This window comes from Anser brachyrhynchus (genome assembly GCF_964034855.1).
Source record: "Anser brachyrhynchus genome assembly, chromosome: 7".
Taxonomy (NCBI): domain Eukaryota; kingdom Metazoa; phylum Chordata; class Aves; order Anseriformes; family Anatidae; genus Anser; species Anser brachyrhynchus.
In genome coordinates, this window is record NC_137701.1 from 25,794,528 (window position 1) to 25,816,474 (window position 21,947).

Here is a 21,947-nt window from a genome sequence, read left to right on the forward strand (position 1 = left end):
CTGCTGTGGTGAACAAAGATGGCACTAACCTGTACACATCTGGTTTGAGTTAATATTTTTATCCCCTTAGAATACACAGGATTTTTTCCTAAGCTAGGCTTTTCCTGGTACACATGTTTCTCCCGATTTTAGTAACATAAGGTTGTAATATAGTGCTCTTGAACAGATGTGATTTTGGAGCTGATCCCGAGGAGCGCTGCTCACCTTCAGAGAAGGCAAACGCTAAACCAACTGCGTACTGTTGTCTTTGGGGATGACAAAACACCTTTCCTTTGGCTCCTGTTAAGACCATTTTAAATCCTGCTGCAGGACAGCTGGTTATAATGTGGCATGTAATACTAAAGATGTTATTACCGAATATGAAAATACCTAACGCTTTTGAAAATATAATCAACATATTTTATTCATTGTCCCAGTGAGGTTCACAACTCTAAGACCTTCAAACCATTGAAGGACTTAAAAACATACGCTTAACCTCAAGCCAGTGCTAACTCTGCTCCTATGAAGCGAAGCGCAGCATATGCTTAGCATTAGGGGCATGTGCTTAATGGGCTTATGAAACAAGCCTTGTTTTATGATTCAGCGCAAGCAATTTGCAGCTCTGTATTCATCTTCCTTACAATTGGTAACGTGCCTGGGAAATCATGACCGGCTGGTGCAGGCACGGGAGCACCGACAGGGCTGTTACACCGCATGAACACGGTGTCCAACACCAGCCCAGGACCATCCAACCCACCCCGCTCAGGTCTCTGTCAATATGTTCAATATTCCCAACCACGGAACAGGTGAGTGAAAACCAGCCCAGCTAATTAAACACCCTAGCTGTTTAGCATAAAGAAACTATATGCAGGAATAATACCCACAGATGTTTTTATCCAGATTTACAGTAACTCCGCCACTCCCAGCAGGTGCCAGCACTTCTGACTCGGAGAACATGACGCCTGCACATATTTCTATTTAATTACCAACATTTTCAGAAATTTGCTCTGCGGTGCTCAGAGTGGAGTCATCAATCTTCCGTAATTTCTTTGAACAACAATTTCAACTTTTATGAGGCTGGAACCCCTCTCTGCAGCAGCGGCTGCATTGCTGGAGAGCTGGGTTTTATGCAAGGCAGTTGTCATGGAAACTTGTGGGGAGGGGAGAACCCAAACAATAATCGAGCATCAAAGAATTGTACGTGCAGGGAAAACTCAGCGCTAGGCTCCATATTAGAGCCACAGGGTCTCCAAACTGCAGATTTTAAAGCTTAGGAGGACTGGATATTATTATAAGCTCTCTTGGGGATGGCTGTATTCCAGTAATGCATTATCACTGATCTGTTCCCATTATAATCCATCCATTTCACTAGAAATGACATGTTTGTGGGGCAGTGGAAAAGCAATCTGAATAGGAACAATTGCACATCTCTGCTTTTGGGAGAGAAAAGAGAAAGAGGGAGGAGGGAAAAAAAGGTTATAATCAAAACTATATTTCAATAGCAAGCCTAGCTGTTGTAAAAATAATAATGGTCTTGGCTAGCCTCTTGTTGTGAAATAATGAACCTTCTGCACCTTTATAATATTATTGCAGGCATTCTATAGAGCACCGTAATAAAAATGGATGGCTAACTAAATGAGAAAAGGCTGCTGCATTGTTTTACGAGGCAATAATCCAGTTCCAGAACACATAAATTGTAAACCCCAAACCAAAGAGTTTATCCCAGGAACACAGCACAACTTTATTGTTATTGTTACCCTGTTGCTCTTGTATATGCCGTTACAGATGTGTTTTCAAAATAATTAAAATCTTAAAGTTAGCAAAGGTGCATAAGTATGCACCAAGAGTGCTGAGTGCCACAAACTATTGTGAACTTGCATATAAGGAGGGTGCTTTTTTTATATTCAGAGGGATTGGTTTACCGCTTAAAGATGGGAACATACAGATAGGGAAGCTAAAATAACCTATCTGAAGGCCACTGCCTGGGACACAGACGATCTTGGTTTTAACTCTAACTCTGCCTCTTCTCCTGTGTTTGACTTGGGCCACCTCATTCTCCTATAAACCAGGATAAAATATCCCTAAAACAGGGATAGCGCTAGTCATCTTTTCATGAGACTGAGCACAAGCTTGCATTTGAACTCGTGTATTTGTAGCAAGAAGCACTCCATTTGTTTCACATACACATTTCTAGCAATGCAAAATCACCACAAATCTGCTGAAATCACAAGTCTACTCAACCCCATTTTGAACCTCTGTGCCTATACCTGAGGCTGGCAGTCTTCCCTCCACGACAATCAGATATGCATGTATTAGGGCTCATTCTGTTTATACCTCTGCCAAGCTTACCAAGCTCTTTGGATCAGTAGCCTGTTCTCTTTGCTCCTGTCGGATCACCCAGCTGCAGGCATCAGCAGTGCGCTTTTAATCTTTTTGTTTCCCATGGATAACTAGCAGTCCCTGTGGAGCAGAACCAGCGCAGCCCAACTCCCCACAGATCTGGGCTGTGTGGTCAGTCTCCAGCTGTGATGGAAGTTTTTTTTTGGCTCAAGCATCTATGAGGTCTCTCAGCCCTGTTGATTCTCTAGCAATGCACATGCTCACACTACAACACCTCTCCTAATTAGAGCAGTTTCTTTGTCTCTCTCCCTACCCTTACGCTGATCTCCAGCAACCCCACAGAAATCATCTGTGAGATCAGAAGTTTTCTGTCAATTTAGTTGAAAATTTCCATGAACAGATGTGGAAAATACGAAAGAAAACCTTGTTTTCTTTGAAAACTAAGTTAAAACCTTTCTTCTATCACAAGAGTAAGGACAGGTCTCTTCAGGATATTCTCCAAACTTGTCTGCCCTATAATAATTCTATTTATATCTACTTCTCTCAATTAGCCATGTTTCAATCCATTTAATACATGCTGTGTTTATTTTCTATTGTTCTGCTTTGTTTGTAAAAATATCATGTGGCCCAAATCAAATGCCCACAAAAGCCTATCACTGAGACACTGTTTCCTCTATTAGCTGAATTAAAACCTCATCAAAAAATACCAAACTAGTTTAATTTTATTTTCTATAAACAGATGCTAGCTGGCATTACTTACATGAACCTGATTTAATCCATTGAAAACTCATCCTCTTTGTTTGTAGTTTCTTTGTTACTCCCGGAGTCAATATAGCAGGCGTGCAAGTTCAGTTGTATTAACTAAAACTGAGATGTAGCAGATTTTGAGAACTGCAATCTCTTTACCAAGTCACAGGTGAAGTGGGACAACTGGACACCTGTGGATCCTCTTACTGTTTTCATTTTTAGGTCAAGTAAGATCTCTGAAGGTTTCTCAGAATCTTCTGTATTATTTGTATATCTTGCAGGAAACACAGTTTTCCGTTGCTAAATCATTAGGAACAATATCATTTTTAATTACTCTAAATCAGACAATTCTTCTAGGATAAGAGAATCCTAGGTAAACTCGAACAGAAATTGGAAAGGAACTCCCTAATGGATGTGTTAATGCAGCCTGTTTGTGACACAGATCCCTTGTCCCATTCCTTCTGGCTAGGGCCAAATGGTTCCATTACACTAACACCTATCAAAGATGTCTTGGAAGAGAGGCCAAGGACTACCTGTACCTGACTGTTGAACAGCACTCTAATTTTAGCCTTGAATCCTAGAGGCTGGAAATGACTCACAGTGGGCGTAATCTGAAGTTGCTCAATACAAGTACTGAGTGTAAGCATAGGCGTGGGTCTGTTTGCTTGCATGCTGCAGTCATGTTTTGCAAACGCATCATTTTTCTGAGACATGCTAGAAAGAACCTCCACAGCCTATGGGATGGATCAGTACTATCAGCAATTGCTCAGCACAAATCACTCAGAGCTCTTTTTATACCTTTAGGATAAGCAACTTCCACATATACAGTAATATAGCTCTCCCTGTGCTTACGAGGCAACACAAACGATGACAGCATGTTTTATTGTATCAGCTTCTGATTCATAATTCTTTGGCTTTATGGTGACCAATTGCATATGCGTTTAGAAATTTAAAGATGCTTCTTTCCCAAGCTACTCTCAGCTGCCTCTGCAGCAATAACAAAGAATGATCTTGGACAGTTTCACGTGTGATTAATAGCTGTTCAGATTGCTTTGGCAGTTTTAGCATATGCTAATTGGGTTAACAAGGTACTAAGTGCTCCAAGGTGTTATGAATATGTCGTAAAATCAGAAGCTCTGCTGTCAAATACATTCTTGTGGTTGGTAATTTACTTGCAATGTGCCTACTCCAACAAATATCTCCTACTCTCCCGTGAAAGGCACTAGTACAACAGCACAAAGTGCATCTTTATGTGACACCGTCTAATTTCTGGGATGCCTGGACAATCGAGCCTCGGTGGGCCCTTTGCCACGGGTCCCTGACACCAGGCTCTTCTCAGGCAAGCCAGCCACATGGCCGCCGGGGCACAGCCAGGCTGCCGGGGCCTGGTGGGGCTCTGAGGGGCTCCATCCACTGGGGCACTGCATCCACACAGGGCTTTGCATTTCCCATATTCTTCGCAAACATGAGCCAATGAGATGTCCCAAGTACCCTGCGTGCTCTGTTTTACTGATAATCTAAGACAAAACAGTCACATTGCTGTTTACAGGACAGAGCAGGACAAAAAAACATCACCTATTCCTATTTGCTCGTTTTGCCAGAACATGACCAACTTATTCACTAACATAAGGGACAGGTTCACCTGATACCTTCTCTTCCTTCTGCTAGTTCTCTCTTATCAAAATTCACATCTCTCATTACTATTTCTGTGGAACCGAGCCACTCGCTATTTATTGCCCTCCCTCTCCCTCTTCCTTTTCCTTTCCCATTAACTTTTTAATATTCTTATTCAACAATAAAATTTAAGTTGACATTGATTTGGAGTCAATAAAATAAAGACAAACCATATATTTTTGCCTGATTACACTTTATGACAAAAAACATTCCTGCCTAAAGTTACCACCAGATCACACCAACCTGAGTAACTGCACCAGTCATTTTACCCAGCCAAATCACTGGATGAAATTACAACTAGGAGGTGGATTTAAAGCTCTTCGTTGACTAATCAGCCTCAATGAACACAGCTCCTGGCAACAAAGAAGTTGAACCTTACATTCTATATGCATCAGGAAATTAAGGATAAGAAATTTCATTTATTTTCCAACTGAAGATTCCCACTGGTTCCAACTGAACCAGTGCACGATATGCTGCAGACAGGAGAATAACAAGTGTATGAGACATCAAGCAAGGAAATGATCACTCAGTCAAGGGTTTGTTTGCCTAAGACCTAGTCACCCAAGAACACATTTTAACAGGAGCTGGAGAGGAGTCCACAGAAGACAACTTGTTCCAAGGCACAGCTCTGATTGTAAATGGTAGAGACTCTTCATGCAATTAACACTCTTCAGTGGAAACAGGGGTGACAGCAGGAAGGAAATGTTTAATCTTTGGATCTAAAATCATGACTCCTCCTTGCTTGACTAAAAGATTAGTCTTGGCCCAAAGCCAGTATCAGGCTCATAAAACTCTCCGCTTTCCAGGGTAAAGGTTCAAAGCAATAATCTGCTTGAGAGGGGAGCCAAAATCAGGTCCTACGAATGTCAGTCTCTGTGTACAGGCTTTGTCCTGGACACATAACTGGTTTTCAAAAGCGGAGGTGGGAAGACAGATGCGATGGGCTGCTGGAATCCACACAGCTCATATCATAGAATCACAGAATGGTTTGGGTTGGAAGGAACCTTAAAAACCATCCAGTTCCAACCCCACCTGCCATGGGCTGGGACACATAGGGTCCTAGATACCTATGTATACTTTCACACAACACTTTCAGGTGATTGAGTTGTGTATTTGCTATGTTGCAATTGACTAAAAGAGAAAACATCCATCTTTCTGCACCAAAAAAAAGATAACCTTGACCAGTCACACAACAGAAATGTGCCAACACTCAAACAGCTCCTGGAATAATCATTTCCTTTAGGATACTGCACCAGATCATATTGCTGGCTTTAACCTGGCAATGCCAAAAAATAAAAATAAAATAAAATACAATAACTTTGCATATAGCCGCCAACTTAGCAAAAAAAGCACATCAGGTTTAAATTCCACTGACCTCAAAGGACAATAAATATACGCCCAACAGTGAGCTTACATTGAGCTGAATTGAGGCTACCGTTCCCTCTCTCTGCCTGCTGCTCTTGAATTATGTACAAGTCTGAACAGTTTGGCCACCTACCCTACATGGTGAGTAGAAGATGTGTGATTCAAGCTGCACATGCAGTTGCTGCTTCCAACGACTTCTTCGCTCCTGCTCACCCAGTACAGCCCCTGTAGTGCGCAACTGGGCTATGCAGGGGGAATGGCTGCAGCTGGATAAGCTAACACTCCTAACCCTCTTGGCTCAAGCAGTTTAAAGGAATGCACGCAATTTATTTAATCCCCAAATCCATCTTATTGTAAGAGTTAATAGTCAGATAATGCTATGTATAACATTCCAAACATGCCCCTATAAATAAGAAAGCACTGAAATAGAGGAGTTTGCAGTAAATGGTCAAATCCAGTTCCAAGTTTCTCTTCATTAAAAAACAAACCAATGTATTAATCTTCACTGCTGTAAATTTTAACGATGTGAAAAACAGATTCTAACAGCTTCTGAGCACTACAAGCTGCTTCCACACTTTAAAAAGAAAGGAGAAATAACATTAAATCCACTTTTTAAAGGCTTGTCCTTCCTTTGCATGTTCCCATTCTTACAGCACATTTCATTTGTAACCTGGCATTCAGCCCTGGAGAGCATTTTTTCCCAATTCAAAAATGCTTCCAGGAACAAAACAAGGTCCTCACTACACTTACAGACTTCTGGTTAAAACTATAGAGTGTCAAACCAAGCCTTGCTTAGTGCTTTCTTATGAACATAAACTACCAATAAAAAAAAGTAGAAGGACATGGCAAATGATCCTCTCCCAGCCCTCCTGATGAGCAACGGCTGGCACTCCTTTACAAATCTGACAGCAGAGGGGACTTGCTCACCATGCAGATGAATGCAGGTAACAGCTTGACTTGAGCTGTGTCTCAAGAAATAAGGCAAGAAATTCCATAAGATATTCTGTTTTGATGAAAAACTTCAACATGGACTTTTAAAAAAATCTCACAGCTCACTGTCTGTGGATGATGTTAAACACAGTCTGATTCACTGTTCATTGCCCTTCTTCCTACAAAGCAAAACAGAAAATCTATTTGTTGTGCTACTGGCTTGGGATTCCAAGCTCCCATCAGATTCAGTAGAAACACTCTCTTCTCTTGGCAGTAAACCTTGCTCATAGCTGCTTCACTATACCTTTTCCATAGCTGCTCGGGCCCAGTTACAGAAAGTTAAATTCCTCCTTAATAAAATTAGGCTTTAAAGTAAATTTGCCTTATTTATCCTTCCTGAAATGGGCTGAATTCCTCTCTCAAAATAAAAATGCAGACCCTATCTGTGAAGATTTGGCCCATCTCAGCTTTGAATAATGAAAAGAGGTAAATTTGTACCCCTAATTAAGACAAAACTGAAGGCAGAGATGACAAGATACACACAAATAACATTTTGAGTTGCACCACCACAAAGATGTCAGGAAAATCTCTGAACAAGTACTATCCATTGATCTATAAAAAAGGATGCCCAATGGTCTCAGCACGAAGTGGAACTAAACCAGAACTTCTGATGCGATCACTGGGGCAGCAGGGTGAACTCTGGCAAATCACATCACTTCTCTGTGACCTGGTTTTCTCAACTGTAAAATGACTCTGGCTGTTTTCCAGCAGGCTTTGAGATCTCTGAATACAGAATATGAGATAGACATGACATGCAATAGAAATCATTTGCTCTTTTGCAGCTTGTCTGCGTATTTGTTAAATCAAGATTTACCATCAAAATAGAAGGAACAGTGAGACCTCTTCTTTTAGTGATGATAATGTGATAAAGATAAAAACTCTTCCTAATTCTGCCATCATTCAGGACTCACTTAATACTCACTCACTGCTAATGGCTGCCATGATTTGGTTTCATTTTCCTCATCCATATAGATGGTGCCTTGGGACATTCAGAATTGTTCCTTTATTGTGCCCCATCAAGAGTTTATCTTAAGGTTTTAAAAATCACTTTTCTTTGCTAGATTTACCTCCTCCTCTACAGCACAAAGAAATTTAGCAAAAGAGACACAATCTGCTGTGATTAAAGAGAAAAACTAGAAAAGTGTTCTAGCTCTTATGATGGTACTTTATATTGTTTTCTATGAGGGGAATTATATCCATTAATGGTGATTACAAATCCCTGTGTGTTGGGACATTAGCATCCCTTATGCTTGTTACTGACATGAAAAGAGACAACTAAAATACTACAGAGCTGCTTTATCAAGCACTTATCCTATTGAGTCATTTAACTTTAGCCTTTACACAGGGTTGGGATGCCCAGAAGAATTCATTGAGGAATTTATCAGATATAAAATTAAGAAATGCAAAGGAAACCCCTCAACCATCAGGATCAATTTTAGCAGTTCCTGTATCATTACTATCAAACATTAATCCAACAAAAATGCCAGGTTCATGGATGGACTATGCAAGTGCCTTGTTTCAGGTCTGCACCCTGCGATGTACACCCTGGTTCTCCCGAAACACAGCAACGCTGCTCTGTCTCACAGCAACCGCGGACTGGGAACCAGCAGATGGAAAATGAGTTGCATATTTGTTTAGAAGACATCTGCTTTGGCCCAGCTTTTACTGGACTATTTTTAATCATTTGTCTTTCCCCTGAAAAGGAAAGAGTTTTGTTCAAAGGCTGGAGGCCAATCCTGCTAACACTGAACCAAAACCCCAACTTGCCGATGGGTCCCTGAAGGGCTGGATGTGGCGTGGAACGATGGGATGCTCAGGATCGTGCTCAGATATTCACCCGGTATACAGTGAGGTGCTTTCCTTGACCCAGTGAAACAAAACTGACTAATATTTTTCCTTTTTTTTTTTTTCCATTTCTTCCAATGACTTATATTTTCTGCCTTGCATCTCTGACCTTAGCAGCTTCCTAACCCAGTGCAACAGCTCTAGTCTTCTTCCTGCCTCTCTGCAGCACCACACAGCTAATTGCATTTCTGCTTCAACAGTGTTAACATTTCTGTGACAAAGGATGGCCAAGTGCTCATAAATAACACATGGGCATCACACAACGACAGGGTCATAAAGCAGCATTTTGATGAGCTTGAGAAAGGGTAGATTTTTAACGTTATTTATCAGTCCTGAAATTTCTCTCCCAGAAAGCTGTAAGGGCAGATATTTCATAAAGGCAAAAGGTATCAAAGATTCAGTTGCTGTGGCAGGACAGCACAACTTCAGGGTTGGTAAAGACATTTTGCAAAATACCTGCAAGTAGCACTGAGACTAGCACCTCTGGAAGAATAGGAAGCCCCAGAGATTTTAAATGACAACCCACAAAACCAACAGCAACAACAACAAAAACTGTGAAGGTCTGGTTCATACACTATTACTTTTCAACCACCAAGGGAGTGAGGATGCAGTGGTAGTCTGTTCAGCCACTGCAACAACACCCAGAAAGTGACCGATGAAGCATGGCCCTCAGCCCCTGGCCCGTAGGCTGCAGTCAGCAGCACCTAAGCCAGCACAAAGCTGGGGGACAGCACCCACAGGCTGGGTTTCTCAGTGTGTGTTTCAATTTACTTTCTTCTCTGCCTATAGCTGCTACACTTCTGACTGATGGTTTAACAACTCCTGTTTTAAAGGAACATCACATGCTTGGGTTAATAAAAGCGTTCCTCCCCTTGGATAGATCCCCTGCTGCCCTTCTCTATTGACTCCTCAAGATCACACAGCAAATATCAACACTGGAAAACTTTTAGAAGTAATAACGCCAACCACGGCCCAAGACCTGTGGGACACAGCTGGTTCCCATCCTCAATTCCTCTTGCAGCCTCTCTGCAAGCTGAGAAGGCTCAGCACCTCAAGAGATTGTGCCCTGAAGACATGACAACAAACCCAACCGCCTCTTGTGAAAATAAATAACAACCAGCCAACACACAGCTTTTCTCCACAAGAGAGGAAAATACACATGTGTGGTCCAGCCATGTTCTTTCAATAATTGTTTATTTGCAAGTACGGCCAGGAAGTGATGCTGTAGTGTCAGGAAAAATGAACCCAGGGAGGAACGGGGCTGTGGAGTTGTGCCACACGTTTCACACCCCTCTGTTTCTCGCCCACACGCACATTTGAGGAGGGTAAATTTGATTTTGATGGTTGGTGGCTTTTAAATTAATGTAAGATCCAAACAGAAAAAACTAAAATTGGTCTGGACAGCAGCAGCACTGTGATTCTGGAAACCAAGGCTTGGGGGAAGCTTTGGATGTCTCTCTAGTCTGTAGGTTGCCAGTAGCAAGGCACGCATGTGGTTTATAAGGTGGGGAAAATGCTGACTCCAAGGCAGGGAAGTGCCTCCTAAAGAATCCTGCAGCAGGGAGACTTGGCCCCAGAATAAATACTGCCTCAGATGACTAAAAGGACCGGGAGTTTGTGGACTAGCAGAGATGAACATCATGAACCTCCCTATAACTCAGAGGCTTTTCTTCCCTTCTTGATCTTGCGGTGAGAGGAGACAAGCCCTTACTGGGAAGTAAGGGGAAAAAAAAAAACGATACATTGGGTGGTGTGATCTCTTCCTCCACTCCCCTCATATTTAACTTCCCCATTTCTCCTGTAAGTTGTCACCTCCCTAGGCTGCCTGCTCAGTTCTGTGTTTCCCTGTATCACCTCCCAGCCCAGCCAGTAACTATGTTCTGGCGATGCTTCAAGCTTGATCATCGCTGCTGCACTTGGCCAGGCAACATACAAAGACCGAGCTAGATGTGGCCCTGCTCAAAGAGTTAATATCAATTCACTCATCGTCTGTCTGCTCCTTTTTGCCCACATTCAGGCATTGTAAAGTATGAAAAATGTGTAAATGAGTTTTATATAGGTTTTATGTATAGTTTGGGTGGAGAAACACTTACCAGCAGACAGCAAGCTAAAGAGAGGAAAAGTTCATGTCAAGATGGTAAATTGTGAAATTTTCCAGGAACCGATCAGCTCTGGAGACAAGCAGTCTTCCCTGAATCCCCAGAAATGGACAGATTCAGTGCACCAAGAGTCAGCTGAATCTGGACAAGACCAGCTCACACTGGCATCACATACCAGTGGTATAATTTAGGCTGCATCCAAAAAGTAGTGGCTGCAGTAAGCAAATATAAATACACACTTGATGAACTAAAGGACTTTCCAGCAATCTTTCTGAACAGCTTCCGAAGAGCTACTGCACACCAGTACAACCCTGAATTAAAAGTGCTCTTACAAATACTGGTTGTGATCTATGTTTTCCCTGACAATCTCTTATGAAGAAAAGGAGAATTTGCAACTCTTTCCCCTTTTCCTCCTCCTTCACACACAGTTTTGCTTTCAATATCAAAGCTCTTGCTAATACTAACTTTGAACTTGGATGATCTCCAATGTCCCCTAATGTCCTTGATCAAGAAAGTCTAACAGTGTTGCTCAAAAATCTGTTCTTAACACTGATTTCTGATCACACACAGTCTTTTCTTCCTTTCTAAACAGTTATTCTGTTATCTCTTTATAGCTGGAACTATGCCTTTCCAAAACGAAGTTCCTTGAACAAACCCAGCTCTCCACAGCTATTAAGCGTTAACTACACAAAAATGATGAATTTTAAAAGGAAAAAAAAATCTATGCCAACAACAAAAAAAAGCATACTGTTCCCCAAGAGAGATATATTTAATGTACAGCCAAATGAAACAAACATGCTGTAATCACCAGAATGAAACCTCAGAAACAACTCAAAACAACAGCAGAGGACAAATAAATATGAACTCAAGTTCTTGGAAGAACAGGAGGAGAACGATCAGGTTTAGATGAGGAACTGCTTCTTGCTTAATGACAACATTGAAAGTAGAACTTGAGAAGAAGTAAAAACAAATAAAAAAAGTCTCCTTTAAAATAAGTTCTGAATCCTGTTTGCTCCTTTCTTTCCAAGCCACTTTATATTATCTAGGACCTGACCCAAGAATGGCTAGAGACACCCCCCAAATCTCTAATGGATGCTTTGTATTCCACGTAAGACCTCATTTTGGGGGAAGACTATATAATCTATATCATCTATCCATTTTTAATCAGTCCTTTTGTCCCTTCTATCCATGCAAAAATAGCATGATGCTGAACCTGGAGGACCCATTTCACATCTTGAGCAGGCTTGTTCACAAAGTGGTGAGCAGACCTTATAGACAGTAAGTCTCAGAAAATGCCAGTGCAATCCCATTTGATGTGACAATGCAAGTGAGTCTCAGGGCAGCCTACGGGATCACCTCACCTGTCTTGTGCCCGATACTGGCATTCTGTGCTGTGTGAGAACAGAACTGAAAAGCAGCCTTTCATGAGGAGAAGGGAAATGAGTTAGTAAATTATTTACAGGTCACTGAAAGTTAATTTTGATAAGCAATAATAAAGAAATACCGTTTAATAATTTACAGCTCAGTTTACATTCTCATTATCATATATTTAGAAGAAAAAGCAACTCAGCCACTTGACCTCAGAACACAAATGTATTTTTGTCCACTACAGACAGAATCTTGCTGGAAAAGAATGCTATTTAAGATTAACATGTAATTTTAACTGCACCCTACTATGTCAAAGATCAGTTCAGATCTTCAAACTGCTCTACCGTCCGAAGTCCAATTCAGCTTTTAATGTAACGTAAACGGCAACAAATTTTGACATCTTGTTTCTTTGAAAATCACAGCATATTTATAAAAGTCAGACAACAGCTGGTCTGGCTCTAGAGCTGAAAAATAGAATATCCTTTAATTCTTCTGTGAAAATCAATATTTTTTTTGAATTCTTCTATTTAAAAATGTTCTAAACTCAGGTTGGTGATCTTTGAAAGAAAGATAGGGATTTTACAGCATTTCCTTCCTTCTTGTTTTGTTTTGATTGAATCAAACTGACTCACTTAAACATCCTCTTTCTTCTCAGCAGGCATCAAAACATTTTTTTATGTTCAGTTTGGTAATAAAGATTTGTTAATATGGAGTATGATTTATTTCCTGTCATTTAACTCCATAGTGTACACCACAGCTAAGCCTTTCAACCACCTTTATGAGGGCAGCTTTCTGCACCTTATTCCTGTGCACTTTAAAATTACAGCCATCCTAGCTAAGCAGAATCACATGTTCTTCAGAAATGCCTTGTGATTGCGAGATACCACATTTGCAGTGAATTTGGAACACTCCATTTATCCACTAGGATGACCTTTAGCTGTGTGCCTTGTGCCTGTAAGGGGAATGTGTTCATCAGCACGTTAGTGTGGAATCTGATTTTCATGCTGCTTGAAGGAATGGAACGGAGATGTCAAGTGGGCAGCCACGGAAATTACACTTAATACCCTTGCATGTATGTGTTGACCCTTGGCATTCATACCTGCGTTGTTCTCAGGAGAGATTCAGCCTGAGGGAGTCCCATACACTTGTTTTATCTGAGTGACTTGAGTTTCATTTTGCAATGTGATTAACTTATTATCTACCAGAAGATGCATTAGATTGAAATGGTTTAAGGAAAAGACAGAAAGCAGACTAAATGCTGATCCTTGCTTCCTAAAAAGAAAAAAAAATCTATAAAAATCAGTAACAAATTTTCTTTATGAAGGGGACAGCAACTAGATGAAGATTTACAAAAGAATGTACTTTATAAAAGAAATAGAGAGTACTTTATTTGTCCTGGGCACAACTGCCAGTTATGCATAGAAGAAAATGTTGTCAAAAAATCTTTGAAAAATCTCTTTCCATAGGACTGCTCTTTCAGGGACTTTCAGTTGGATCTCATCATCTAATCATCCAACTGAATCTGGATTTATATCTGCCACTATTTATAGTTGCAAATAAAAAGAGAGAGAGAGAGAGAGAGAGAGGTGTAAAAAAATATCTGCTGCTTCTGCACTGAAGGAAATAAACCTGTGAGTGCAGAGCAGTTACTGTTCATACACCACCACAGGAATAGCCTTCCCCTGGGGACACAGCATTTTTAGAGCAGAAGTCCCATGAAAATTCAACAACAATTTCAGAAATCCCAGCTAAGATATTTAAAATGCATGGCAAATTTCATGCATGCCTTTTATGACATTATTCCCTGGGAATATCAGCCATTGAGCAATAACATTTCTATTCCTGTATTCTATACACTACAGATGTTCCAAGTTTCCTGATATTCATTCATTTGAATCCATGCAATGAAACTACAGGCTGCTCCTGAGTCAGCGAGCTCTCCATAGGCAGCAGTTTTTTGTCTTTCAGAGTGCATTAGAAACAACTGCATTGGGATTACAACTTTTTAAATATATTATAACTAAAAATCTGATGCTATTCATTTCACATGAAATGTCGTCTGAGGGGAGAAAGAAGGAACCCTTTGCAAAGCTTGTGCCTTATTCTTTGTTTTGGCTTTGCTATATTTTCACAGTGATGAAGCAAAGCTTGGTGAAACACTAAAATCTCTGGGAAATTTCTTTGCTAAAATTCAACTATTGGATTAAAAAATGGGGTCTTTGCTGGAATTCATCTACTGTCATCATCTCTTTTTTGGCTGTGGGGGAAGTTGTAAAGCCACTCAGTACACAAAGAAATAGATGTGGCTCAACTGCATGGTCTGGACTTTAGATAAGGTTCCCTGGACAATTACTATGAAGTTCCCACAAGCTTGCAACAAGTGTCATGTTTTAAAAGGAGCTGTTCATGTTTTGCTTTGTTTTTCAAAAGAATATGTACATCTTTTCTAAGAAAACTCTTTGAAACCAGACAGCCTGCCTTTAGTGATCTCTCCACCCACAGCTCCAAAAATACTTGCTGGCAACGACAGAAAGCAAATATCCCTACCCTCAGCAACACTTGGACAGGTCACTTCTCAGAGGTAAACCTCTTGATCACCCACTTGTTACATTTAGAAATGGGTGATGGAAAAAACAGATAACACATAGTTCATGCCAGGATTAAACCTGGATGAAAACCAAGGTTGGTAAGAATTACTTTTTCCCTTGTTTTGAGATGTTTTCAAAGTTCTCAGAGAAACCAGAAGGCCAGGGCCCCCAGATTTTCCCTGGGAGGTTTGTGCTGAAGGCATTGCCAGTAGTGATACAAGTGTTGAGGGAGCTGCAGATTGTGTGCTACATACATTGCACATCCGAATAAAGGGCTGTCAACTGACTCCACTTGTAGATGACAGGCAGGTAAATTCCTACAAAACTGCAAGTCACAGTGATTAGTATACAGACAAAAAGGTAACGTGAGATCTGCCATTCAAGTCTCCAAACCAGAGATTAAGTTATACCAAAGCAGAGCTTAGGCCTGGTCCTGTAGAGCATGAATTCAGATGCAGCCTCCCAAAGCCTAAAGAAATCTGAAGAAACGACCACTGGGGAGATGCCAGCTCCTGGCGGAACAATTTATTTCCTTGATAAGATAAACATTTTGCTACCACATGACAGTATCTTGAAAAGAGTTAACAACCTATAGCTAGTGAGCACTCAGTAAGGCTAATTAAAGTGCCAAAATATTTTATCTCAGGATTGCCTTTGCTAGCTATCATGTTCTCCCTGTTCCACAGGTGAGGGCACTAAGAACTCAGTGTGATAATGGCAGCAACGCTGGGCAGTGTCAAAGCAATAGAAATCTATCCTCTGGGGTTATAATTCACTCTTTTTTCCATCATAACTTTACGGGAAAAATTCACTAAACAGTCAGAGGTCATTTTCTATTACATAAATTTAATTTTACTTGTGGTACCACAATTCATCAGCCACTGTAAGGGAGCAGCACTCCAGACAATGCACTACTGAATTTGGGAATGTCACTTGCCTGGACAGGATCAGTGCAGAATAACCACAACAACACTTAGCTAAATGAGACCAAATCGATCACTTCCTTTCCCTGTTAGAAACTCTCCGTTGCTAAATCTAACCTAATTTACTGTGAGTAAGATATATAGGTTACAGGAAGAAATCTCTTCAAGCCAATGCCCAGTCCCACCTGTCAGACAGCTCTGTATGTAACATCTTTCACAGGGCTCTGGAAAACAGGAAGATTTCTAAAGAAATACTCCAAGTGCTGTAGTTAACAGCAACCTGCTTTTACCTCCCCACTCCCTGTTCCCATGATCATGCTGTCCCTTAGCTCTGTTGTAGCCAGAATTTCCATCATGCCTTCCTACTCCCTTCCCATCAGCTGTAGCCTGCAGCCGTTAATGACCGACAGAGTGGCTTGCCACTGAAAGGTGATTTGTATTCACTTCAGTCCCACTGCTCTAGGTCTGTAAAGACTCCAGCCTGTAGTGATACCTTTGATACAAGCACTATCGAGGGTCAGCAGTTCTTGTCCCTTGTGATTCCTCCCATGCTGCTGCAGAAAGGTGCCTCTTGCCCACAAACCTGCTCTGACTCGGTACGGAACTGGCTGGCAGAGAAGGACAAAGCTGACCTTGGATCATGGGATGCACATACTGTGCCACAACAATGCCAGAGGGATAGAGAACTTGGATCGCTAGCTGTGTACCTGTTTTGTAAGAGCTTAGAGATGATTTAAAAAAAAAAAAAAACAGTACCAGGGGATTCAAAGAAAAAAAAAAATGCTTCAGGAAAGTAAACTCAATAACTGAAAGCTGTAGAAAACTTGAATACTGTTGAAGAAAAACAGAGATCTGCTGTGTAGTTTTTAAATTTGCTTGTTATATTGGTTCCCTTGCTGAGGAACTAAGCAAAAACTAAATTGTCAGCTCAGTCCTAGTGAGAGTGCTCTTGTTAGCAGAATTAATTAATGCCTGCATTTGCCTTATGGTATTGTTTTAATTTCCCTGTTAAATTCCCTCTCTGAAAATGTGAATCTCCCTCATTTTTATTCCACATCTAGACTTTCTCTGTTTGAAAAAATAATGTTATATATAGGCATCAGTGTTTTAAAATGTTTTTTTTTTCCTTACGTTGATGTTCTTATTTCAAGGGGATTTTCATAAAAGGATTACTGTTGTTTCAGTATTTTGTAGCAAGTGTTTTTATTTATTTGAGATTAAACAGCATAATTTAATCTGTTAATTTAAGTATTGATAAACTTCCTGCTCACCTTACCATACTTCACTTCTTTACAAGATCCCTGGATAGAGTGGGATCTTTGGTTTTTCAGTTTGGTTTTAGGCACCTTCAATACTTAATTTCCAGATTAATTTATGCTGGGAAGCAATTATCAACCACTTTTTACTGCGTATGTTGAAGGTGGCATCTAATAAACATAGTGATTTCCCCTATATTCTCCTTGTGAGGTACATTACAGAAGAGGTTTCCTTTACTATTGAATGTCTGGGCATTTCTGTTCATTATTTTTTTAATCTACTTTTTAATCAGAACGCATTAACACTAGGCAACAGTCCCAGGAAGTATACCTATTTAGGAAAGCATGCAGCACGTTGGTGCACGACTCTACAGAGCTCAAGCTCCAAATGATCAGTAGCATCAAGGAAGAGAGTGGGGGATCAAGGCTCCCCTCATTCCTGTATTACTTGGAAATGAAACTTCCAAGGAACTGAGAATTACACCTGAGTAATTACCTCTACTCCTGGCAAGCACTGAGACCCTTAGAAATGATGGATTTTAAGGACAGAAGGGAGCCCAAATACTTGGTGCCCTAGTTTCCTTTGTAACAAAGAATCTGAAGTAGTACTTCCTGCATCAAATCCTATTTTTTCCTTGAGTGACAATATTGCAGAGAGAAAACTATTTTGTCTTGACTTGAAGCCTTTAAAGAAAAAAGAATCCACCCCGGGTGACTTCTTCCAACAAGCCTTAGTTCTAAAAGCTCCCCTCTTAGACTAATTACCTCTACCACCAAGGCAGAAGAGGTCAAGATCTCAGTCTCATGACTTCTGATGATGAATCTAAGATGAGCTAAGTCCAGTATCTAATGGAAGAGATAAAAGTATATCATGTATATTTATTTTTAAAGAGCAAAAAGTTCTCAGTTCACATTTCAGTGCTTTTTTCCATATCCAAAAACAACAGGAGGAAACAAGAGCTGTTCTCCTCAGCATTTTGCAAAAGCCAACAAAAAGAGGCTATTAGAAGATGGGAGCAGTATCACCAGAAACAGCTGTTTTACAAGCCAATAGATCAATGGGCTTAACAAATGAGAATGCCCTTCACGCTCGCATTTTTAATGCAATTCCCCACTGCTTTGAATCCAAATATAAAGACTGAAATCCTGTCTGTTGTGAACTGAATAGGGCAAGGATTTCTCACGAAGAAATGGTTTTCAGATAGCGTGTTGAAGAGGGCTTACTGTACAGAACAAAAGCTGTCTAGTCTGCCTTTTGGAAGAAGATGAAGAAATTTTGCATAGTAGGTTACCTAGGACCTAACATGGATGCCCAACAGGAATAACACTTAGTGTAATAGTGTTCGTTATCTATTGATTCTGTGAGACCAGCTAATGAACCCACTTTTTCCCTCTACATAATACTTTCCCAAATGACAATCCCAATCATTCTTTTTTTTCAGTCTATTAAATATTTTAGGTTACAGATTGCACATAGAAAAAAATCATAATATTTTATACGTTCTCTCTTTTTTTTTTTTCCTTTTAAAAAGGTGCAGACCTACAGATCTGACTTGTAGTCTGTGGTTCTGCTACACAATATTTAATGAAAATGAAACATCTGAGCCCAGGGATAATAGCTTTATATATTTTTGTGAGATAAAAATCCAAGAAAATTAAAGATATTAAGGACTAAGATCCAGATTTAAGAAGCTACTTAAACATGCATTTCATTTAAAAGAAAGGAGTAATCTCTCTCTCTCCTTTTTTTTTTTTTTAAAAGACTTGGATTTTTTTATTTATTTTTTTTTAATCTGAAGACTCTCATATAATCGCCTGACCCCTGCCTGCAGCCAGGAAAACCTGAACATTTAAAGATTTGGTAACAGTTTTGGAGCTAGGCGTATAACTAAGAATAATTTCAAAGAGGAGCCTGCCACCGTAAATATTGCTGTGAATTACCTTCAACATAAAAAACTGGTCTGAATTCTGGTCTGTATCCTGTGTTGGGTGTTGTACAAACACAATGTTTGGAAGAATTCCCACCCGCCTTTGGATTAAATTCTTAATCCAAACAGAAAAAAAAAAAAAAAAAAAAGGTAAGTGCAGTGCACCCTGAGATGTAATTTGTGATGGCATCCACCATATGCATGACAGATTTTGCTCTGTAGAAATAGGACTCAGCACTTCTGGCCCCCAGTCAAGTATACTCTATACACCAAACGATCCCCCTGGTAAATGTTGCAGCCAGGTTCAGCTGTCTTCAGAGAAAGCAAAATCCTTTCTGAATTTACAGTAGTGTTATCTCATGCCCACTTAACAACAAAAAATCTTCTGCCTTTCTTGAGTTTGAAATGCAAAGGTAAAGCTTTGCTCTAGGGCCGCGCCTTGATGAGACACGAGACAGAAAGCACTACTCACAACCCCGGAGAAGTTGGCTTACAAATAATTTGAAAGAAATACATGTGACTTGAGGCACAAGGAGTGTTATTAAGCCAAAACGCTACTTCAACTTGGGAGTCTCTGAGACTTTTTTTTTTTTCCTGTCTAAAATGTTTTTTTGGCATTCTCTTCTCTGAAAATTCAGCTCATGCTTTAGGTAATCCTTGGGCATAAAAGCAAAATTTAGGAAAGGGACAAAGCATGTCAACTAAAGCTTTGCATTCTTTTGCCTTCAGATGTTATATTCAGGTAATGTTGATTCTTAAATGTTGCTTCAGAGTTGTTTCTGGCACTGAATTAACACATAGATGTTCCCAGCACATGATTAATCTGTTCCCAACCTGGCACACTACTAACACTACAAAGCTCTTGCATGTGCTTGTAAATGAGCCTGCTCTGAACAAACTGCCATCCGCTGAACACTTTACCTATTGGTGCTGTTATCGGTACCACACAGGTTAATTACAGCACGTTACAGCATTTACCATGTCAACTCTGTCAAGAAACCTGAGCTAGCAAGCACAAAATGACGCAGTCTTCCAGCACTGGTATCTCAGTACCAGTCTATGTGAGAAGGTAAATCTTCCCAACAAGATTGTCAGACCACCCTAGAAGATAAACTCAATTACACACTGGAGGAAGAAATCCCTTTTCAAAGTTGGAGAGTTAAATAACCTGGAATGACAGCGAATCATTCCAGTTCTGTGAAATGTCACCACTAGGAGTTCTGTGCTCCTTGCCCGGCTTTGGGATCTGCTAACACAGAGTTCCCTCTTAGCAGATGCCAGTCTGTGCTCAGGGCCTTGCACAGTAAGCAGTGGAAAAGCCTGCACCTGTGCTGAGACTGAACACAGGTGGGCCTGCAATGGGAAGTAAGACAACTCAGCTCCAGATGTCATTAACTGGGGTAACACTGTGTAGAAAAAGATGAGAGAACCATAAAGCTATGTGGGGAGTTCACTTTCCTTGCAGCAAAGACATGGAAACGGAGCACTTCTGGGGCTAAATTCTCCACAGTTCGCTGGCACTAGCATCAGTGACAAAAAGGAAAGTGCTTTAGCAGGAATTGCCTCTATCTCAGGATGGATGCTACACCAGTGGCTCAGACTCAGCAAAGCACATACATGTATATTTAAGCTTTAACAGTAAACTGGAATTTGTTTCTATTCCGTAAATGTATATATACAGCTGCATGACCACAAATAGCTTTAAATCAGCAAGTGAACCTATCCACTTTTAAAAAGTAACGTGACCCAACCCTAGAACTGATTTAGCCCGGCCCCAGTGGTAACAAATTTTTGCCTATGTGATTTGGTGCTCAATTTATCCCATATACATTTACCTTTCAGTTCAGACAAGATCTGTAGGCAGAAATTCCTACAACTCTTTCCAGGCTTGTATCCTTAAACCAGCTGTTGCAATGATGCGCTGTCATTCAAGGCACAGCCCAACATCTCTGGTGCTGCTGGCACTATAGATCTTGTATGCAGCTACAGCACATAGTGTGGGGTGTCTTACATCTTACCCAGAGCTTGCCTGTCTGCCCTAATTCATGCAACTGAGTCAATGGGCTCGGGGCAAACCAGCAAAACTTATATGAATGACTAAAATTAAGCATGAGCTCAAGTACTCTACTGAGCTAGGGTCTTTGTCAGGAATGATAAATGGGAAAAACATGGAAAAGCAGGGTGATTCCACATGGATTAAAGACATAAGAAAGTAATTCTTCCACATCAGGCAAAGTATTTGCATACATGACAGTGGTCTTTGGAGTAATACTTTTCTAAGGCACATTATTAGTTAAAAAAACAAAAGCAACAACATGGGAACATGCTTTTGAGATAAATATAACATGTGGTCTTCCAAAAGTAATTTGCAATTAACTCAATTAATTCCTATTTCTGAGTCCAACTTTCAAAATACGCTCTGCACTACACTGCATTTGTGAACTTTATGACCGTAAACATGAATTCTGAGTTTATGAAGATGCCTTTCTACTCTGTGTAAAGAGCAACATAATTAGAGCCCTGACACAGAGATAAATTCAGAATGATTCTGCAGAATTCATCCCTTTGCAAGCTAAACCATTTCAAAACAACACACGAAGAGAATATGGATATTCTCTTGTTGGATATGACAAACCTCATCACCTTAGCTGAAGTAAATTCTCACTAACAGCCCATTTACTCCTACCACCAACTGCTGAAGACAGCAGTTGGAGGTATCAGGGTGACAAATTCAAGTCAGGCATCCTCGTGGAGCTGAGAATCTGGACTCAGATTGTCTGACAAACAAACCATCGAGTACATACGTGCCGACAGCATGCAGCAATCCAACAGAACGTAGCATGTC

At 40.5% G+C, this 21,947-nt stretch overlaps 1 protein-coding gene and 1 long non-coding RNA gene across 29 annotated transcripts in view; both read right to left on the reverse strand.

Annotated features, from left to right (window-relative positions):
- The window catches only part of KALRN (kalirin RhoGEF kinase), a 502,773-nt gene that overhangs the window by 111,735 nt on the left and 369,091 nt on the right, over positions 1-21,947 (reverse strand). The window lies entirely within an intron of this gene.
- LOC308197929 lies at positions 11,343-19,992 on the reverse strand. Its single transcript, XR_013953442.1, has 2 exons — positions 17,479-19,992; positions 11,343-16,280 (listed from the first exon to the last, which is right to left on the reverse strand). It is a non-coding gene; the product is annotated as an uncharacterized lncRNA (long non-coding RNA).